The following is a 22,652-nucleotide window of genomic DNA, read 5'->3' as shown; positions in this document are numbered from 1 at the left end:
TTCCAGATTTATTTCCCTTATGAGACATTAGTTCTATGGGTTCAAATGTTAAAACTAGGGACTATATTGCCTGAGCCCAGTTCATAGACCCAAGTCCTCATCAAACAGAACTAGACAGAGGTCCTTTACTGAGTGACTGATATTCTGTCTAAGCAGCGGCCTGAGAATTTTGATGACCCTCATATTTCAACATATATTCCAAACAGAATAAAAAACAAAGACATAGTTGATCATTTGATTTGTTGATCAACTGAGAATCCATTAATCCTTTTCACTTTCAACCCCCTCATGTTCTCATTTCTCCCCTTACCTTAAATTACATCGTCAATCACTCCTTTGCCCTTTTGTTTTATTTTATTGCCTGGAAAATCTCCAACCTTGAGTAAACGCATTAATGCTGCCACTGTCTTGTGCATCTGAAAGGTGATAGAGAAAATCACTCAACCAGACTTACCAGGCTCAATTTAAGTTCTTTCCCACTAACTCCAGAAGGCCCTCCATGGAATGAACTAATAATACCTCATGCCCATTGCTTATCTGCTTCCCTACTTTCCTGGCCCTCTACTTCACATCTTCTGTTCTTGCTTCAAATTATACCACCTCCTGCCTGTCCTCATACTTAGCTGAATGAAAAAACAGAAAGAATCAGAAAAGAACTTGCACAAACTCTCCCACCATATTTACCTACCTACCAACATCTATGTCCATAAACTCTGCCTTCCCAGATGAACTATCCAACTCCTATCGATGGCGAGCCCCTACGCTTGTAAATCACATGCATGGCCCCCCAAGATATTTCTCCAGTGATTCTTCCTTCTTTTCCCTGCATCTCTTTTGTCTCCCTCCTGGGTTATTTCTATCAACATACAAACTTGCTATGTCCCGCATCTTCATATTCTTCCCCCACCTAAAAAATATAATATTTGTTCTCACATTATTCACTGGATACAATCCTATTTCTCTTGTCCCTTTAAGCAAACTCCTGGAAATTCTTGTCTATACTTGGTGTCTCCAAATTCTCTCTTCTCTTCTCTTAGAGCACTCCAGTCAGGCCATTGCCCCGTACACTCCACCAAAATTTACCTGTGACCTCCAAATTGATAAGCCCAAAGAATAATTTTCTTTCACCTTCTATTTAAACTATAAACAGTGTTGCACACTGTCTATCCTTCCTTTCTTCCCAGAACTCTTTCTTCATTTGACCTACAAAAACATCACATTCTCTGGTTCTCCTCCTATATCCCAGGGCATTATAAAATCACCATTTTCATCTTTATAAGAGCATTATAAGATCACCATTTTCTATTATTTGTTATTTCTGTTATATTCTATTACCTTGTAAATTCTAGGCAAGTCAATAAAACATAATGAAGAAATAAGAGGTACAGATATCTGAATGGAGAAAGCAAAATTATCATAATGTGCAGAGAGAAATTATCTACCTAAACTTTTAGTTACCCAGAAATAACTTTAACACAAAATGTGCAGCTCCTAAATGAAGAGAACTATAAAATGTTAGTGAGACATGAAAGAGGTCTTGAACAAATCCAAAGACATAATTGGAGAAACTTAAAATGGGAAATGAATAGCTTATGGCAAGGCTAGAGAGTGCTTCGGAAACCCTTAGTTACTGAAATAGACACCATGGTCCTGGATTAGAAACCTCAGTATCACAAAGATGTTAATCTTAACAGATTGATCTACATGTTTATAAAATTCGAATCAAAACCTCAGGAAGACGTTTCCTAAAAAGTGTTAAAGTGGTTCTCAAGTTTACCAAGAAGCCGTGACAAGCAAAACAAGAGAAAAAAAAAAAACATGGAAACACTGGAAAAACTGGGGAAATCCAAATAGAGGCTAAAGTTTAATAATGTTGTGCTAATGTCAATTATACAAGAGACATGAACAGACAATCACAAGAGAAATAAAACTAACAAATACATTTCGTTGTTATTACTGTTTCATTTTTCAGTTGTGATTTAAATTCCAGTTAGCTAATACACAGTATAATATTAGTTTCAGGTATACAGTGTAGTGATTAGACACTCCCATACAACATCCAGTGCTCATCACAAGAGCCCTCCTTAACCCCCGTCACCTATTTCACCCATCCCCCACCCAACTCCTCTCTGGCAAACATCAGTTTGTTCTCTATAGTAAAGAGTCTGTTTCTTGGTTTGCCTCCCTCTCGTTTTCTCCTTTGTTCATTTTTTTTGATTTTTAAATTTCACAAATGAGTGAAATCATATGGTGTTTGTCTCTTACTGATTTATTTCACTTAGATAATACTGTCTAATTCCATCCAGATCGTTGCAAAGGGCAAAGTTTCATTCTTTTTTATGGCTGAGTAATATTCCTCCGTGTGTGTGTGTGTGTGTGTGTGTGTGTGTGTGTGTGTGTATCTCACCTGATCTTTATCCATTCATCTACCAATGAATTGCTTGGGGCAGGTAAAAAGAGAGAGGCAAACCATGAAGTCGACTCTTAACTACAGAAAACACATTGAGAGTTGCTAGAAAGGAGGTGGGCAGGAGGATGGGTTAAATAGGTGACGGGGATCAAGGAGGGCACTTGTGATGAGCACCAGGTGTTACATAAAAGTGATGAATCACTAAATTCTGCACCTGAAACTAATGTTACACTGCATTAACTGGAATTTAAATACAAACTTGAATGAATGAATGAATGAATGAATGAACAAAAACATATGACAAGAAATTTTAACATTGTCTGATATTTTGATATTCCACAGAAGACAATAAAATAGATTAGACTGCCAAATTAAAACTGAGAACATCAGAGTGGCCAAAATGAACAAATCAGGAGACTATAGATGCTGGAGAGGATGTGGAGAAATGGGAACCCTCTTGCACTGTTGGTGGGAATGCAAACTGGGGCAGCCACTCTGGAAAACATTGTGGCGGTTCCTCAGAAAATTAAAAATAGACCTACCCTATGACCCAGCAATAGCACTGCTAGGAATTTACCCAAGGGATACAGGAGTACTGATGCATAGGGGCACTTGTACCCCAATGTTTATAGCAGCACTCTCAACAATAGCCAAATTGTGGAAAGAACCTAAATGTCCATCAACTGATGAATGGATAAAGAAATTGTGGTTTATATACACAATGGAGTACTACGTGGCAATGAGAAAGAACGAAATATGGCCCTTTGTAGCAACGTGGATGGAACTGGAGAGTGTGATGCTAAGTGAATTAAGCCATACAGAGAAAGACAGATACCATATGTTTTCACTCTTATGTGGATCCTGAGAAACTTAACAGAAACCCATGGGGGAGGGGAAGGAAAAAAAAAAAAAGAGGTTAGAGTGGGAGAGAGCCAAAGCATAAGAGACTCTTAAAAACTGAGATCAAACTGAGGGTGGATGGGAGGTGGGAGGGGGGGAGGGTGGGTGATGGGTATTGAGGAGGGCACCTTTTGGGATGAGCACTGGGTGTTGTATGGAAACCAACTTGACAATAAATTTCATATATTGAAAAAAAAAACTGAGAACATATGAAAACTAGAGAACATGCCAGGCTAATTGGCCTATTTTCATTTCAGGAGTGAACCAATCAATTTATGTAGCTTCTGGGTCTTTAGTTTCCTATTTCCAATTGACCCAAACCTCTGGTTGATACATTCTGATCCATCCCCCACTCTCCCCTTACTTCCTGAGGCCACTAGGATGCTTGAGCCACTAAGACTGTTTAGGGTTCCGGATGGTTGTGTCAGGTGCAGGATTATGGGAGATTCCAACTTGCTCCAGGGGTTCCTAGTTCGGTAAGACTTTCGCCCTCCAACACACAACGCTAGAAACTTACACAATCATCCCCATGGATATTGGGAAATTGCCACTGGGTTTTCAGAAGTAGGTGATGATGTTCACACTTTTTTTTGGAGGGGGAGGAGGCAAAATTTCACAAAACAGTACTTTGCTTTACTGTGAAGTAAATATTCTTGGTGTTTTCTATTCTATTCTTTTCTATTTCTTTAACCTACTAAATTGATTTCATGAGCTTCCAATGGTCCCTCATCATAAGGGTAAAAAGCACTAGAATAGAAAATGTGGAGAATGCTAGCTGACAAAAAAAAAAAAAAAGCAAATAACAAAAATACTCATACTCAGAGGCACCTAGGTAGCTCAGGCAGTTAAGTGTTCAACTCCTGACCACAGCTCATGATATCAGGGTCGTGAGTTCAGTGCTAGGCATGAGGCCCTACTTAAATAAACAAACAAACCCTCACAGCCAGGTGTTCAGAAATGGAACACAAGACAAATCTATGCAGAAAGGATATTCATCAGTATTTGGTTCCTATTGGTTCTAAAAGCAGAGCTTTTAGAAGTGAGATTTAAAAAATAAAACAAAAGCAGGGGCGCTTGGGTGGCTCAGTCGGTTAAGCATCTGACTTTGGCTCAGGTCATGACCTCACAGCTTGTGAGTTCAAGCCCAGCTTGGGCTCTGTGCTGACAGCTCAGAGCCTGGAGCCTGCTTTGGATTCTGTCTCCGTCTCACTCTGCCCCTGCCCCACTGGCACAATGAATCTCTCCCTCCCTCCCTCCCTCAAATATAAATAAACATTAAAAAAAAATTTTTAATAAAAGCAAAGGTGGTCTTAGGAGCTATGCAGACCTAACATGAAACATGAGAGTGAGGCAGCTATTCTCCTTTTGGCTCATTTAATTCCTTCTGATTATCATGTATAGAAGGCGTATCAATTCTTGCTAGAGAAAGCTCTTCCAAAAAAGTATTTGTTTTTTTTAATTGAGCAAATAAGCACATGGAACAACAATAAAAATAACTGCAAATGTTCATATAGTCTTGCCAAATGCCAGGCACTGTTCTAAACACTTTTCACATATTTTATTTCATCTTCAGTATAATTCTATGAGGTAAATACAATTAATATCACCATTCTATAGATTAAAAAATAGAGATGGAGAGAAACTAAGTAGCTTGTTCAAGGTGACACAGCTAGTAAGCGGCAGAACCAGGATTTGAACCCAGGCAAGTGAGCTTATGCTCTTTAACTGCTATTCTGTGATTTAAAGTATCCAGAAGGATAAACAGTGAAAAGCAAGGATTCCTTCTGCTCCACTCTGAGCCCACCCTTTTCTCCCCACAGAACACAACCACTGTCACAAGTTTCTAATACACCTTTCTAGAGATATTCTATACATATAATAAACAATAGTAGATAAACAATATATATAATAACATATACAATAAATAATACATAAAATATATAATATAAAGTGTATAAAGATCTGTGTGTATAGGTGTATATTCCAAATGAATCTTTTTTCACATAACAATCCACTCTACATAAAATCTTCCACAGCTCCGTTATATTCTATTGTGTGGATGCATCATAACATTTTACTAAGCACTATCAGTAAGCATTTTATTCTCATCTTTTGGTAGGTCAAATAGTGCTTCAATAGATAACCTGTACATAGGTCACTCGGTACAGTCATAAACAAATCTCCAGTATATATTCATAGAAGTTATATTTGCTGGGTGAAAGAATATGGGCATTTTTTATGTTTGTATTAACAAAGAGCAAGTATGCCTTAGAATGAGAGCCTTCCACAAGCCACAGTAGTTAGCCAGATTTTAATACTTCTTTTCCTTCATTTTCACTTTTAAGTTATGAAACATTTATGACTGGTGATACTGGTTCTCCAATTTATAAAAATTATACAAACTTTCCTTAGTGAAAAAGTCATTTTAAAAATTTTTATCATATAAATATTAAGGTGGTACATGAAGGTAGTCCTTGGACCATTTAGAGCAGAGACCAAAAAAAAGGCAAAGGGGGTGGTAAAGAGTCATCTTAAAACACATCCATATTCACTTCTAGAATTTAATATTTTTCAGTATTTTCAGGCTGATAAGAACAAGTGCCTGGGTAAGTACCAACTGGCTGACAGTCATTCTTTACCACTGGTTTGGCAACTTCAGCCTTATTCAAAATGGCAGGCCCTCAGATGCTTCTGCACGGTGATTTCACTCCCACCCATAGATTATACTGACCTCTTGGTCTACCTCTTGCCAACTCTTTTCATTTCCTTCCTCTCAGTACATAGTAAAAGGTACTCAAAAAATGTTGACTACTCAACATGTTTCAAGTTTTCTACAACCAACTATTCTATCCGTCAATCAAATTCTATCCATAGACATGTTTCATAGATTTTTACAGACGTTCCTAGTCCTATAACTTGTCTAACCCCTTCAGTTTGCTAAAACGCTCTAGTTCAATTGTGTTGTCATATCTGATACATGTTTTGTACATTTAAGTTACTCTTAGGATCCAATACTTTCCCCTTATCACATAGATAATTTGAAATAATAATGCATCATTCCACAAAGCATGTCAGCCATTTTAAATGTGGTCTTGCCTATGGACCCACTGAAGTTCTATGATAAGAAGCTCCCCTACAGAAACACAAAAATACATGCCTATGAGGTTACTTTCCTCGATTCTTTCATAAAGTATGCTCTTCAATGATATCAAAAATATCTAGTTGTGAACTTCAAATTGCTTTGGACTTGGAATTTGTTTCCAAGTTATAGTCCAGACTGTGTAGTCTGTTACCATATATTTCTACATTAAACTGTTAGCCAAATCTACTTACAGAAACTGCTGATCTCTGTCTCAGAGACCATTTTATCAAATCTCAGCTTGAAAACATTTAGTTATACAAACGATGCACTGTGAACTTACAACCATCCTACTGCCAAGCGGCCTTTGTTTCCTTTTCATGTTTCCATAAAGACTAAAGTTTAAAACTTTGTGGGAGTCCAAGAATTGCTCACGTTATTCTAAGTGGAAAGTGCAACTGCTAATTATTATTTTTTTAATGGCACTGGGGAAATGCCACAGTAATTGTTAACTCTAATCCACAAGCCATTATTTTTCAATAGCATCTCTATTCTTATTCAAATTTTATATTGAATATATTACTTTTACCATTGGACAAAAATAAAATATTGGGGGAATTATTAACCTTAAGGTTAACAATAACAACCTTCAAGGTCTACAATCCACCGAAGAAATATGAACTACAAACTCTCCAGAGAAACAAGTTCTTAAAATTATCACATAGTTTCATTTCAGTGTGTCACATCAGGTTTCAGTTTTATTCCAAATATCTCCTAATACAAGCTATGTGTGTGTGAGTCTTTTGAATCACTCTGCAAACAAATAGAAGTATCTTTTTAATACTTCTTCAAATCCTCTTTCATTTTATTGAAAATACTAGGATACAGGGGCACTTGGATGGCTCAGTCAGTTAAGCATCTGACTCTTGGTTTCAATTCAGGTCATGATCTTGCGGTTTTGTGAGTTCAAGTCCTGTGTCAGGCTCTGTGCTGGTAGTGCGGAGCCTGCTTGAGATTCTCTCTCTCCCTCTCTCACTACCCCTCCTCCATTCATGCAGTCTCTGGCTCTCTCAAAATAAAGAAATAAACTTAAAGAAATTTTTTTTAATAAAATAATTTAAAATACCACGATACACACCAGACTTTCTATTCCTTGCTAAATAACGCATATCCTGCATGTCCTTTTGACAGTATTTTCCAACAGTTTGTCAGTTCTTTACCTTGTTTCTATTACTGCTTATTGAGGAAACTAATCAAGATAAAATCCTTCCCATTGTACTTACTAGAATGGATCTGGATCGGTGGGGTCACTTACTTTGTAACAGTAACCACAGCCACCACTTCCTAAGCATTTGTATGTGTCTGGTGCTGTTGTAAACACAGAAACATCGACTATTTTCTATAAACATTGCGATGAACCCCCTGATAGAAATAATATTGTTGTCTCCAGTTGTGGATAAGGACACTGAGGGTTGGAAAGTGAAGTATTTTCCCAACGGTACCTACATCAGAGGAAGCAGAATTGGGATTCAAGCCCAGAGCTCTCAGGCCAAACCCTTAAATGTCATGTTTATTCGCACTGCCAAACCAATTAAAGTGGGTCTTGTATTTGACTTATATCTGGTCTCACAGTAGGTGAGAAAAAAAAAAAGAACTTCATTCCAAGGTCACATGTTACAAAATTAATATTAATCAATCAGTAAAGTGCAGGTAGACACTATTGATTGGAAAGGAGATAACTGCTTTTAATAAACAGTTGATGTCTTAATTCTGGAAATAACTAAAATATACGTTACCAACAACTAGCCAGTATCGTCTTTTATCTAAGTTAATTTATTCTTCATTTACTCCCATTGCTTGTTGATTCATTTTCAATTTTGAACTTCACCATGACCTTTATATTATTTCCTTTTTGCCCTCTTAAGTCTATGTCAGACATTCATGTCAGACATTCATGGTGCAGAATTTCATTCCAAATTGAGACGGATTTTCACGGATATTAGGACTGTGTGTCTGCCTTTCTCTATGTACACACACCCATATTAGCTGTATGTAAAATCCTTTTTATGATACTAAAAATTGGTTTATCCAAAATTACATCCTCTACGATTTAAAAGCTTTCAGATACCATTTTGTATTTGCACTGTGTCTTAATTGTTTTGTGCGGCTTTTCAAAACAAGAGACTACAGCACAGAATGACTTTTTTTGCCAAGGGGCACCTGGAGTCAGAGGCAGAATTGGCACTGAAACCCTGTGCTATTAAATCACAACTCCCCCATCTGTTCCTTAATCTACCCAGCAGCATGGACGCTCAAAGGTTTAAATAAACAGGAGAACCACATATTCATCAATGGGATAAATTTCTCGCTTATCCTTCCTCTTTGAATATGGCTCATTATCACTACTGTGTTGTACTGTTTGTCACATAAAAACATAGGTAACTGAAGTACAACTTCATTAATCTTAGAAAATACCTGGAAGTAAAATGCATAGTAGAATATGATGCTAGACCAATATGTTGGTTTGGATAGCTTCTCTTCAAACGCATTTCAGCTCTGGCCTGTAGTGTGGCAAAGGAATATAACAGAGATTGATAGGTTTAAGGTGGGTTGTTTTGTTTTTTTTTTTTTTCAAATTTCTTATATAGATGTCATAGAAGGATAGCAGACACTGGTATAATTGGTGTACTAAGTTCTTCTTTTAATTAATTGCTAACATTTAACCCTCAAAGACTTTACATAAAAACAGATTTCCAGATCTTTTTACTCATGAGGTCCAGTGGGCACCACAAACCGCATGGCCGAGTATCTGCGGTCCCTACCAGACAGAGGCTGTACCTCCAACCCACCACACCCTTCCCTCATCTGCCTCACTGACTTCTATTACCTGACTGATTTGTGTTGAACGTGGAATCTGTGGCTTTGGAAGAACTTAATAAGCTGTGAAATGTATCACAGGAAACTGGGCTCAGCATAGTGAGATACGGTTAAGTCCAGTGACAGATTCATTACAAAATCTCAGTAATTCCGTTATGCAAAATGATTAGCCCAGGCCCAGACTACTAGAAGGATTTAAAAACATAATCCATGAGGGGTGCCTAGGTGGCTCAGTTGGTTGAGCGTCCAACTCCAGCTCAGGTCGTGTCTCGTGGTTCATGAGTTCAAGCCCTGCATCAGGCTCTGTGCTGACAGCTCAGAGCCTGGAGTCTGTTTTGGATTCTGTATGTGTCTCCCTCTACCCCTCCCCCACTCATGCTCTGACTCTCTCTCTCTCTAAACATTAAAAAAAATTTTTTTTAAGTATCAAAAACAAGATAAATTAAGAAATCATTTTTAAAAACTTAGTAATTTGGCATGTCAATAAATATTATCTGCTCTTGCAATAACCTGAAAGTCCTTGATTAAAATTTTTAGCCTGTGACTGAGTCATTTTAATACCTAAGGAAACTGCAAAGTGCATCTATTCTTAACAGTCCCCTGGACCAAGGGTGACTAAAGGAGAAAACAGACTCCAACACTGTGCCCAAGAAATAGAAGGAAATTCCTAAATCTAAGGCCAAACCAGATTATGTCAAGACAGTTCCTCCAAGTAAATGAAGTTATACTACTCCCCCTACCCCCTCACACACACACACAAATTCTCATTTGTTTATATCATTTGTGAAATAAGAAACATTCATAAGGAATAACTTTCTAGAGTCTTCCACAGATACAGTGCTGTCTTAAATCCCAACGTGATGCAAAACTGTCAAGATTGAATCGAATTTGACCTAATTAGAAGAGTGGCTTTTCATCATGTCGGCACTGATTAAGGGCTTAGTTTACATTTAGGGAATGCCCCGCCTCCAAATGGCACTGCCATTAATCTGCTCTAGGGCGCCGACAAGAACGTTCAGTCATAATGCATTGTCAGGTATTTTTATCTCTTGCAAGAACTCGCTCTCATGAGCAATTATAATCTAATTAAAGTCATTAATGTTTACTCCTCTGGGAAATACAGTTATTCATAGAGATCAGAATCTTTTATGTTTTTCCATCTACTGTACAATTTATATCTTGCTTCTCACTTCTGAGAGTCTTCAGGAGTTATTTCCCTGTCACCCTAAAATAGAAACGTACCCTTTGGCAATGTTTTCAATATAGCTCTTTGCAGTTAGATTGAATAAAAAATGAATAATGTGTTTATTAAGAGTATCAGGAGCGGAGATGCAACTTTTCTCATTATGTTATATTACTGTTTCTGCTGAGCTACAAGATATTAATAATTTTATAACATAAATAGTATAAGCTTTGAAAAGTCATAACATCTACAGGAACATACCTGGACTGAAAATTCTTCCACAGAGTGGCAATATCCTTTAAATCAAAGTAAAATATAAATCTGGTACAAACTTTTAAAATTTTATCGTCCTGGGAAGTGTTTTTCATTTTTTAAAACAAAAATGCATTTTTATATTGGTGTTATGATATTGCTATCAACACATTCTCCAATATACCTAGGGGGTCCTTCAAGAAGTAATACATGCATTAGAAAACACAAAATAAATTGTTTTATACTGTTTACTTAGCACTGCACATGCCACATACTCTATTTCAAAACACAGATAAAATTCAATATTAATGGGCAATAATGACTTACACCTTTTTTCAGGGTTTACTTTGTCAGGCACTGGTTTAAATGCTTTATGTCACCTCATTAGATCCTCATACCTCATTGGATCTTCTTTTAACAGAAGGGGAAACTGAGGCAGAGAAGGTTAAGCAACTTGCCAAAGTCAACCAGCCAGTAAATATGGTGGAGCCAGAATACAAACCCACACAGTTTGACTCCAGTGCTGGACTTCTACTGTCTTTTCCTGTGCTCTACTGTTCCTTAAATATAGGGGTTCTCCTTTTCAAAGCTGTAGTCATTCAACTGCTATCTACAAGTTTCAAACTCTCCTGCTGTCCCTTCATTGCTTCTGTGACAGTACTGCAAAGTAGATTTTTTTTGAGAGAGAGAGAGAGAGGGCACAAGTGAGTGAGGTGCAGAGAGAGAGAGGGAGAGAGAAGCAGGGCTCACCCAAAGTAGGGCTCCTGTTTTTACCCGAAACGGGGCTCAAGATCACCCAAAGCAGGGTGTGAGCTCACCTGAAGCGGGGCTGGAGACCAGCCAATGTGGGACTCAAACTCACCAACTACTTGATCACGACCTGAGCCAAAGTCAGATCCCCAACGACTGAGCCACCCAGATGCCCAAAGTAGATTTTCTTTTAAGTCTATGTCAGACACCAGGCCTGCCACTTAACAAACTGCATGGATCTAAGCTTCTCATAGAAACTCTCTAAAACCTCAAGTTTCTTCATCAGCAAAATGGTACCTACTTCATAGAACTGCTTAGAACTGTTTTTGAATTAAACATGGAATGCATATAAAGCACTTAGCTGAGCGGTGCCTGGCTTGGAGCAATCACTTGATAAATGTTGACAATCCTATTACCATAGTTTTAATGTTCAACAAAGGGAGGACGTGTAGAGGATGCTCTATTAAGGAGTCAAGAGATGTCCTTATAACATGAACCCAAGCGCAATTTCACATTTGATACAAAACTATGTTGGTTTTGATTTGGGGTTTTTTATTTCAATAATGTGAATATGCTCCATGAAATAACCAAGGATGTTATCGATGGACTTGCAGATATTTCTGATAGATTAAGAATACAAATTAAATAATAGGAAAGTGTCTATGACTTTTAAGTTAAATTTTTTTTGAGAGAGAGGGTGGGGGATAGGGCAAAGGGACAGAGAGAGAGAGAGAGAGAGAGAGAGAGAGAGAATACTAAGCAGGCCCCACACTCAGTGTGGAGCCCAATGCAGGGCTTGATCCCACAACCATAAGATCACAACCTGAGCTGAAATCAAGAGTCAGACACTTAACTGACTGAGCCACCCAGGCACCTCAAGCGAAAATTTTTAATGATATTTTTAATAGTATATAAAATGAATGACAGTAAATCAGAAGAATATGTAAGAATTAAGCCCATGTTTTTATTTCCTTCAGCACTCTTTGTTAAAGCCAACAAACAATTCTTAAATAACAATATCTTGAAATTACATCCTTATGTGTATCTTCCTATTTGTACGAGAAATATTTTTAAAGATATTTTTATCCAAACTTACCATCCCTTCACTTGTGAGTGTTCTGAGTGTTAGTGGTTTCCAAATTTTTAATTACCCTAAAGATAATGACCATTTTAACCAAGTGAGGTGCATTATGATAGAATGATTTTTAAAGAGTAAAATTCAAGTGGAGCTATTAAAGTTTATATTTCAGGGCTCCTCATTTGCATGGGACCCCTTGTAGTACCCTGAGATGTTGAGTTGGGGATACATTTAGTTTGAATTTAGTGGGAGTTATTTATGTAGTTTGCAGTAACTTCTCTTTATAGTTTTGTTATCACTGGCTTTCCTGACACACAAAAGGATTCCAAAAGATTCCTACTGCCCACTATAGTGAATTATCCAGCACTGTTTTGTTAAGGTAAGAGACAGAAGTCATATAATGATATAAATATGGTATCCAGCACTGGAATTATATCCATTGTAGAGAAGAAATAAGATTGCAAATATTTGGAGCCAAAAGCTAGTCTGGAAAATTATTACACAGATGTGTTGGCAGTTAATGGACAAAAAAATTATTTCTATGGATCTAGTGATGTTTTAGGGTTTCTCCCAACTTTTCTAAGTTTTCAACTTGCGACTTTTTTTCTAATTTTAAATAAATGCAGACTCTTGTGTCTGATTCTGCATTTCTATGTCCTTTTATATAAAAGAGCCCTAACTAGATGAACATAAGGGAAGGAAGAAAAAATAATATAAAAACAGAGAGGGAGACAAACCATAAGAGATTCAAATACAGAGAACAAACTGAGAGTTGATGGAGGGATGTTAGGTGGGGGGATGGGCTAAATGGGTGAAGGGCATCAAGGAGGGCACTTGCTGGGATGAGCACTGGGTGTTACATGTAAGAGATGAACCACTAAATTCTATTCCTGAAATCATTATTATACTATATGTTAACTAACTTGGATTTAAATTTAAAAAAAAAATAGAAAGAAAGCTTTAAAAACAAGCTTCCAGGGAAACTGGGAAATCTTTAACTTCTTGGAAGTGACTTTAAAGAGAAGCCCCTTTCTCTTTTCTGATAGCTGAAAAATACCTATGATGACTGGAATCAGAGCATCTATCCTGGATCTCAAGGAAGAAACCTCGTGTTAGGAGTGGCAAAACAACAAGGTAGAAGGAAGGATTGGTAAACTCCCATTCCAGATTTGGCCTGCTCACTTCCATAGTCAATGTTTTTCTTTTTTTAGTTTTGGAAAGAAAAATAAAATCTTTCTTAAGGAAAAAAAAAAAGCGCTAAACTGCAAAAGGGCTTCAAGGTCAAATCCTGCAACGCCTGGACCTACCCTCATAATGTGTAACAGAAAGCTTATTAGCCTATTTCCACACTTCTCCCAGATAGAGTCACCTACAGCATCAAATGAAATCTTTCTCACTGCAAAAAAGCAAGCCTTCCAAGAAAAAAGAAAAGATACAGATATGAGAGCATCGAACCAAGCAAAATTAAGAAATCTTTAAAAATCCTCCATTATTCTTTTTCATAAATCAGTTATGTTCCATATCTATGTCAATTTCATCATCTCATCCATATAGTCAAAGCATGCAATGATTTTATCTCACTTAAGATCTCACTTAAGTAAGGAAGATATTAATCTTATTTTAGATTCAATCCTTTTGGAATATACCCACTACCTGAGAGGAAAGGTTGGCAAAATGTTACCTTGATAAAGGCACAAAATTATGCCTATGCACACATAAATATAAATATAAATATAAATATAAATATAAATATAAATATAAATATAAATATAAATATAAATGTAAATATAAATGTAAATATAAACATAAACATAAACATAAATATAAATATAAATATTTTCTTTGATTTTTCAATTTTAGAAAGGTCACAGTTAAGAAAGGCTCTCATCCAGAATCTTTCCTTCAAAAGAGTCCAATTCATTTCTGGGAAGGATTTCTGAAGTCTATAGTGACCTTCATTTAATGACCACCCTAAAATTTCATCTTAAATGCCTGGTCAATTTTTGGAGTGGCCCTAAAATCTCCAACTGGCCCAGCGAATCCCAAAGGCTGATATCTATCAACAAACACTTGTGTAACGTCTACTGAGCATTTTGTTCCGGGCACCATGAAGCTACCTAAAAGCCCATCTTGACTTCACGGTAATTGACATAGCAAGTGAAATGACTGTGAGCTTTTAGGAGCCATATGAAATGTGCTAAGATGTCACTGAATCAGTAGATGATATACCTACTTCACTGACTCCTGGGGTGGGGGGTTACACATAGCGTTGCATCCTGCTTGATAAAAAGACTGCAACTTATTGACTACGACAAGCAAAAGACCCTTAATAAGCCCAATAAGTTTGGTCTTTACTTACACTCGATCACAATTAAAAAAAAAAAAAACATTAAAAAGTTTTCTTGAAAGGTTATATACCCCAGTATTTGACAATTGAGGGTATTAGTCTTGAATTTTGTCGTAAAACCATTTTTTCCCAAGAAACCCGCGGCACAAGTATATTGGAATTGCATAGTATTCTAGCTCCACCAAGTGACAGTTTTGTGCCATTGCTATGTTGCTGCTGCTCATCTGTTAACCTCTGAGGGGAAGCTAATGAAACAATGTGTTCTACGTATAACCTGTTCATCCAGCTGGTCAAACTTGAAGGGATTTTGCTCTACCCGCTCACGGTTCCAAAAAAAACCCTTACATTTCTATTTCTAAGATTCCATCCTCCACTCTGCCCTCCTAAAATATACCCGTTCGAAATAGAAAATCATACAATAGGATTTTTTGAAATTCATTATTTTACATTCCATTCTGAGTTTATGATGACAGTTGTTGAAGAAAATTGGATGAAAGTTTCTTATTCTCCCCAAATATTTGTGTTTTACAAATTAAAGTTTATATAATTCACAGTAGTTATGCTGGGGGTAGAGATGACTTAAAATAACAAAATAAAATAAAATAGTTAAAAGGCAAAAGTTGTGTACTTTGCCCCAATAATTCTTTAAATTAAAATTAAAAATAAAAATCTACCCAGCATATAAGAAAGCATCATGAACGTTTTTTTAAATGTAATTTTGAAGAGTAAGGGTTTCTCTGGCTAAAATTCCTGTTTATAAACTACGGAATAATGGGGGAGACCTTTTTTCATCAAATAGAAGGATATATTGTATTTCCAATAATAAAAGTTACACATGATTATTCAAAATAAATAATTCATGATATGGAAAAATATTTTTAAAAGAAACAAAAAAAAATTAGAAACCATTCATAATTCCTATACTCAAATGTAACCAAAATGACATTCTAATGGACATCAGGCTATTTGCTATACATATATTCACACGCATTTCTAGAAGGTACAAAAATAGTATCAATATAATACAAGTTACTTTCAAGTTTTCTTTTTTCTTTTTTTTTTTTTTTTTTTTTGATTTTTTTTGAACGTTCATTTATTTTTGAGACAGGGAGAGACAGAGCATGAACGGGGGAGGGTCAGAGAGAGAGGGAGACACAGAATCCGAAACAGGCTCCAGGCTCTGAGCTGCCAGCACAGAGCCCCACACAGGGCTCGAACTCACGGACCGCGAGATCATGACCTGAGCCAAAGTCGGCCGCTTAAGCGACTGAGCCACCCAGGTGTCCCAAATTTTCTTTTTCCTTAATGGAGGTTATAATGTATAATATCATCTGATATAGATGCATAGTGTTCCAAAATATGAATGTATTATCTTTTTTATAGCCAATGTCCACTTGTTAAACATTGTTGTTGCTGCCAATATTTCCTCTATAATAGACAACTATAAATATACAATTTTGCAAGCCGTAGCTATATTAATATCAGATCATCGTATAGCAAAAAAGCATTATTAGAAAAAATAATTAAATTAAACTTCATAATTAAAGGGGTCATTTCACCAGGGGTGCCTGAGTAGCTCAGTCAGTTAAACATCCATGCCAATAGCATAGAGCCTGCTTGGGATTCTCTCTCTCCCTCTCTCTCTGCCCCTCCCACTCTCTTGCACACATGCTCATTCCTTCTCTCTCTCAAAAATAAACAAATAAAACTTTAAAAAATAAAAATTAAATTAAAAATACAAGGGTCACTTCACCAAAATGACATAAAGATTTTAAACATGTACACATCTAAAGTATAGCTTTCAATTTAAAAGCAAAAATCAACAGAACTAAAATATGTTGACATTATATAAAGACTTTATATAAAGAATTTTACATTATATATAATATGCATTGTATATGGAATTTTTATACACTTTGGTTATTGTTATATTATATTCTTATGTATTTACCAAAACATGGTAAGATTATAGAAAATCTGAACAGCATAATTAATAAGCATGTTTAGAAGAACTTATCAAGCATACTGAACCCAGCAATGAAAAAATACCTACCCTTTTCAAGAACATGAAAATGTATATAAAAGTTGAGCACCTGTTACTCATAAAGCAAAATTCAACAATTTTTAAATCATTGTTTTCATATGGACCATAATGCAATTTTAAAATGACATTACAAAGATAATTTTTTAAATGTTAAATGTTTTAAATGTTTAAATATTTTAAATTTAAATGAAATTAAGAAATTTTCCAAATAATTCAGACTAGAAGAAAGCATGAAATAAAAATTAGAGAGAACACAGAACTGAGTTATAAGGAAAATAATACTGATGAAAATTGTATTATTTAGTTTGTTAAAAAAAAGAAGAAAAGCTTAAAATTAATTCATCAAGATTTCAACTTAAGATGTTAGAAAAGGAACAAAATTATAAAAGTAAAAGAAGGTAGATATAAAATAATAAAATAGGAATAAAAATTAATTTAATAGGGTAAAAAAAATTAGAGAAAGAAGATCAATTAACTAAAAATTGGCTCTAGGAAAATATTAATAAAATTGACAAACTGCTCGCAAGATTGATAAAGAATAAAAGAAGCCTTCCCCAAAAATGTTAAGATGAAAAAGTAGATATCATTGCAGATGCATCATTATAGAGATTAAAAAGAGACTACTATGAATAACTTTCTCCCCAAAACTGCAAACATTTAGATGAAGTGCATAAATTCTATATATACATATACATTTATGTATAGGTGTACATATACATACATGTACATACATATATACACACACCCACATATATAGAAAACTTTGCCCAAACTAAATCAAAAGAAAAACTTTTAAAAACTAGTAAATTCATTAATTAAAGAAAGGGAGGCAACAATGCACAATATTTACACACACACACACACACACACACAAACAGGCCTATATATTGTATTTCTTGGTCCAATCTTATATAAATGCTTACAGAGACTGGAAAAACAAGGTATAATCCCTACTCATTTTATGAGGCTAGTACAACTTTAATGCCAAAGGCAGTGTAGAAGAAAGGGCAATATCACTAGTGAATTTAGATAAAAATATGCTAAAGAAAACACTGGCAACCTGAATCTGGCAATTAATTTAAAAGATAATACCACATGACCAGGCTGTGCTTCTTCCCAAGAATATAGGTTGGTTTCTGATTAGAAAACCTATTAATACCGTTCTCAATATTAACATTTAAGGAGGAAAAATCATATGATTATTTCAATAGAATCAAGAAAAAAAAAACATTTCATTCATACTTTGATTCTCTCAACAAATATATTATACGCATTAGTGCTTACTACGTTCCAGGCATTTTTCCAGGTACTGAGAAAAATCCCTATCTCCATGAAGTTTGTTTTTCACTGAACAAATGAATGAACAAACAAACAAGATACAGGACAGCAGATGGTGTTACCGGCTATGGAGAAAAATTAAGCAAGGGAGGGCACTGTGGGAAGCTCCAAAGAGGTCAGAGGTTGAAATTTTATATAAGATTGTTGGTTAAGGCCTCATTGAGAAGGTGACATCTAAGAAGACCTGAAGGAGGTGAGGAACATATGGAAATATAAAAATTCTGACAGAAAGCACAGCCAGTACAACGGTTTTGGCCAAGAGGGTACCTGGACAATTTAAAGAACTATGTGTCTAGAGCAGAGTGAAGGAGGGACATTTGAAGGAGTTGGTATCCGGTGATAGGGCATGTATCAGAGAGTAGGAAATGAGGCTGCATAGGGCTTTGTCAGGAAAGCCTTTGGCTCTTACTGCCAGGGAGACAGGATGCCATTAAAGGAGGGAAAGAAGAAAGAAAAAGAAAAAGAGAAAGAAAGAAAGAAAGAAAGAAAGAAAGAAAGAAAGAAAGAAAGAAAGAAAGAAAGAAATGGGACAAGATGTGATTACATGTTAACAGGATCACTCTGACAACTGTAGCAAAATAGATTGTAGGAGGAAAGGATGTGTGCAGAGTGACTAGTTAAGATCCAGGCAAGAGATGACAGTGACTTGGTAACACTGAGGGAACGAGAAGTCATCGAATTCTGAAGATATTTTGAATGTAGAGACAACGTTCTTTGCCGGCAGATCGGATATGGAGTCTGAGAAAAAGAGGATCCAAAGGTGATTCCAAAAGTGTGACCCGCACAACTAAGAAAATTCAGCATTCGTTTATGAGTTAATACTTTAAATTTTTAAAAAAGAAAAATCATCCTTTTACCAAAGTACAAAAATAAAATGTCACTGCGTTAAAAAAGAAAGCAAACCTTAGGGCAATCACAGATGGGGGATGAATAGAAAACAAAAGAAACCTCTCCACCTGACTAGAGAATTGCATGCATTCAACCTCCTAAACCAAGTAGAGGCAGGAAGAGCTATCAAGACACTTACATTCAGGTGACTGAGATCTGCAAGTTCTAGTGAATGACAACTGGGACCACATTTTCTGAACGCTCCCTTATGGCTGTCCTACATCATCAGTCCCCTAGCCCCCACTGAGAAGTGGTCGGCCTCCAAACATTTTTAAGCCCCTTTTTTTGGTAACTCGGGATACATTATTCTCTAACAACGTTAGAGACAGTGTATTACAGCTCACAGAAGTCCACTTAACCCATACCATAGATGAGTTGTATTGTTATTAATAGGCCCACAGAATCTAATCATCATTGACAGTATTGTCCCTCAGGGAAAACCGAAGCCAACTTCCACCCCGAACACCACAGAGCTTTTTCCTCTTAATGTAGCTGTAGGAACAGGAAGGTAAATTTCCCCCTGCCTGCTATCCAAAGCCACTGGGGTAAGACTCCCATTGGCCTATAAGCACCAGAAAGAAAAATTTAGGAAATAAAAAACACTCCACAGTCTTAGACCACCCCAACCCCCTACCCTAAGAAAATCCACCTAGATAGTCTCAGACATAACCAGAGACAGCAAGGAAGAGCCCTGATCATACCCAGAAACCACAGAGATCAGAACTTTTGATCCATTCCCAGCATGCTTTGTGAAGAGGGCTTAGGGCAGCCGGGCCTAGAAATGGGTCCTTCGGTCAAGATTCCACCTAAGATAAATTTTTGAGTTCTATATTCAATCAAGAGCTGTCTGAACTGTATCAAATAAATATTATCAATAGGAGGTTAGGGGATAATAAGACACTCCCTTCCCTGAGGCAGAAGAAACCAGGAACACATTATTGGGCCAGAGAGGCCCATTGGCCTGTCATTCATAGCACAGGATTGTGGGTAAATGGACTTCCTGTAGATGCTCTACAACACCCTTGGGAGACAAACGGGTGACAGGTACAGTTCCTCCCATTTTTCATGAAGAGGAAATGAAGCTCAGAAAGTGTAAGTGGCAGACTTCCAGAAAGCTTTTCAAAAAATATGAAACAAACCTTCCACAGTCAGCCACTTCTCTCTCTAGGTGAGAAGTCCTGCATCAAATGAGAGTATTTCCTCTTGAGACTTGCTGAAAAGACTTCTGGGATTTGTTGATGAAGCATTTCTCAGGTCTCTTGGGGGAAAAAATGGTAATTTATAATTGTGACATTTTACAAATGTTTCAACCTTCTGCATAGCTAATTATGCTTCCTAGGGCTTTTCCTACATTTTTCTTGACTATTGGAATTAGTGATGAATTACTTGGCATATTTCTTCTGATTACACTTGAAATTAAATCTTCTTATTTCTAGTGGGTTTTTCTCTCCTCTACTTCTTTTCTCATTATCTGGACTATTCAGAAAGAATATTGATATCTACTCTCATTTCTCACAAATACATGTTACATAATATTTATGCATATATGTCAGACTTACCAAATTCATCTTCCAGCTCCAGAAAAGACACTCTTGTAGTCTACTTTATGTTCAAATTATCTTTATGAATTGCATTTTACTATGTAAATCCATCTTTCCATACAAACAGGACTTCTCAGAAATCTCTTTGGGCTGAAAGATGTAATGGGTTTTGAAATACAGTTTTTAAAAAAAGATGATGGATACACAACATAGAGAAGATAAAGAGAAAAAGATGGACAGGATAGTAACAATAGATGCCTCTTACTCTTCAGTTATTTAAGCCATAAGAAATTCTTATTGTACTTTTATCTGGCATCTCCGTTGAAGTTCCTCTTTAAGGCATCCAGCCTACCAGCCTTCTTGGAACTTTTCCTTTTTCTAATGAAAAGAGTAATGTACACTTCAGAAAGCTTCATTTTTTAAAAATTCATTTCTGAAAATAGAAGATGACTTTTCTGACTTCACTTGAAGTCAAAATGTAAGGCCCTTAACACTCACCGTCTCCCAGGATAACTAGAGAGAAAGAATAATTCAAAACAACACAAATGCCAGAGAAGAACAATAAGAAAGACTGACCATTTCCCCCTCTTCGAGATCTAGTTTCCTAACATCTCTGCTGTCATTTGGAATGTGTGAACCATGCTGGTTAGTAGATGAAAAAGCTCTAGGTGGTCGTCCAACCACAATGGTCAGCAAAAGGACAATGGATAAGGGAGAATAAGCCAGACCAAGAAACAAAGAAAAAGACTAAGGACAAAATAGGCTTCTTTCTTTCCATTCGTCACAAGGGCCTTTGCCTCTTAGTCCCCCCATGACATGCAATTTCCCTCCGAAACCTGAAAACGAGATCTAAGAATAAAAAGTGCATTTTAGCCTGGAGTCATTCCACCATCAACCAGAGGAACAGTCCCCCACAGAAGCAAGGGCAGGGGCCAGGAGGAAGAGAAGAGCTGCTTGGCTCTCCTGTAGGGAGGGGACCAGCTGCTGTCACAGACACTTCCAAGAGAAGTAGCAGCCACTGCCTGAGGAAGGGGTGACCCCAAACAGAGCTAGAGAGAGGTTCTACCATACACCAATGACTGGGAAGAAAAAAGTTTAAGTCATCCATGCTTTCTGTCTGCAAGGTTATTATTTCAATATATAATCCAGATTTTTTATTCCCTCAGCTTCTCTACCACCATTTTCTTTTTCACATAATAGTGTTACATAAGAATATATAACAATGAAATTACATCCTATTATATGAAATGTATATAAATATATAGTATTTGCTTTTCTATAATATATATTCATTCACTCAACAAACACATAGGAAAAAATGTAATGAATGGAGCACAGTCGGCCCTTCCCCCAGTCTCACTTTAATTCTTTACTAGTGTTTGAGCTAAATAATGCTTACAGAAACTGTTTGAAATCAAAAACTTCCAGGGATATAACCATGTCAAGGAATATTTATTTATGTGATGAGATGGACACAGTGGATTGCTAAATTGGAAACGCTAACCGTTTATCACTGGCTGCAAAAGAGTACGTCACGGGTATGTTACTATTTTAGTTACGATTATGTATTCATTTCTTCCTTCATCAGTTATTGGCTATCTACCATATACCAATCACCTCAAAAAGATCCTTTGGCCTGTAACAGTTTACATTCTAGAAGGTGCGGGAAGCAAGGGGAGTGGGAGAGAGGGCAAGTAAGCCTGGCAAGACGCAACAGATGTAATAAAACAAGTATGTTCTGTAATATGTTTAAAAATCCTAAGTTCTTGAAGACATGCAGCCTGGAGCAGGCCCAGGGGAACTGGAAATAGTGGGTGTAAGGAAACGTGCGGGTGGGCTGCAGTTTTAAATAGAGTTGTCAGGCTAGGCTATTTTGACAATGTGAGATCTGAGCAGAGACTGGAAGGAGAGGAGTATTCACAGAGACGGCCCGCTTGGAAAAGAGCTAGAACAAAGGCCTGAAGG

General features: G+C 36.6%; 1 long non-coding RNA gene across 1 annotated transcript; it reads right to left on the bottom strand.

Moving 5' to 3' along the window:
• Window positions 1-316: 316 nt before the first annotated feature.
• On the bottom strand, window positions 317-20,832 carry LOC122198658. The gene is made up of 3 exons (XR_006193087.1): window positions 20,706-20,832; window positions 20,286-20,404; window positions 317-416 (listed from the first exon to the last, which is right to left on the bottom strand). It is a non-coding gene; the product is annotated as an uncharacterized LOC122198658 (long non-coding RNA).
• Between the last annotated feature and the right edge of the window lie 1,820 nt (window positions 20,833-22,652).

Source organism: Panthera leo, chromosome C2 (assembly GCF_018350215.1).
Source record: "Panthera leo isolate Ple1 chromosome C2, P.leo_Ple1_pat1.1, whole genome shotgun sequence".
NCBI classification, from domain to species: domain Eukaryota; kingdom Metazoa; phylum Chordata; class Mammalia; order Carnivora; family Felidae; genus Panthera; species Panthera leo.
Note: the sequence above shows the minus strand (reverse complement) of the source record. Positions and strands in the feature narration are given on the sequence as shown.